The sequence below is a fragment of the Seriola lalandi genome, unplaced genomic scaffold (genome assembly GCF_002814215.2).
Source record: "Seriola lalandi dorsalis isolate HSWRI2012SDOR001 ecotype SW California unplaced genomic scaffold, Sedor1 jcf7180002034420, whole genome shotgun sequence".
NCBI lineage: Eukaryota > Metazoa > Chordata > Actinopteri > Carangiformes > Carangidae > Seriola > Seriola lalandi.
In genome coordinates, this window is record NW_019504996.1 from 1 (window position 1) to 736 (window position 736).

The window sequence follows — 736 nt, forward strand, 5'->3', positions numbered from 1 at the left end:
CGTTAGTATAGTGGACAGTATCTCTGCCAGTAGAAACAACTTTGTGCGATCTCTTTCAAACTTAAGTCACAGTCACAGTGACAGTGACAGCCTGCCTATCTCCATTGGATATGTTGGAAGCTAAGCTCATGGTTTCCACGCTGCTTGTGGAACTGGACACCAGCTCTTCACTGTTGAATGCTGCAGGGGCTGAATGTGGAAAAAGCTTATTGGCATATAACTCAAGTAATCCTAGGTGGTGTCCAAATGGCACCAGGTGAAGAGGGTAACCCGGTAAATGCACTCGGAGTCTCTCGACATGGCAGACTTGGGGGTTGCGACAGTCCTCGTTAGTATAGTGGACAGTATCTCCGCCTGTCACGCGGAAGACCGGGGTTCGATTCCCCGACGGGGAGAGTTTATTTCTTTTCTGCCGAAAGAGGTCACCTAAATCATTGCACCAGAGCAAAGGTCATGTAATACAACAGCATTCAGTAGAAACAACTTTGTGCCATCTTTCTCAAACTTAAGTCACAATCACAGTGACAGCCTGCCTATCTCCATTGGATATGTTGGAGCTAAGCTCACGGCTTTCGCGCTGCTTGTGGAACTGGACACCAGTTCTTCACTGTTGAATGCTGCAGGGGCTGAATGTGGAAAAAAGCTTATGGGCACATATCTGAAGGAATCCTAGGTAGTGTCCCAATGGCACCAGGTGAAGAGGGTAACCTGGTAAATGCACCAGGAGTCCGTCGAT

At 48.1% G+C, this 736-nt stretch overlaps 1 non-coding gene across 1 annotated transcript; it reads left to right on the forward strand.

Moving 5' to 3' along the window:
• Positions 1-323: 323 nt before the first annotated feature.
• On the forward strand, positions 324-395 carry trnad-guc (transfer RNA aspartic acid (anticodon GUC)). Its single transcript has one exon. It is a non-coding gene; the product is annotated as a tRNA-Asp (tRNA).
• Positions 396-736: the final 341 nt, after the last annotated feature.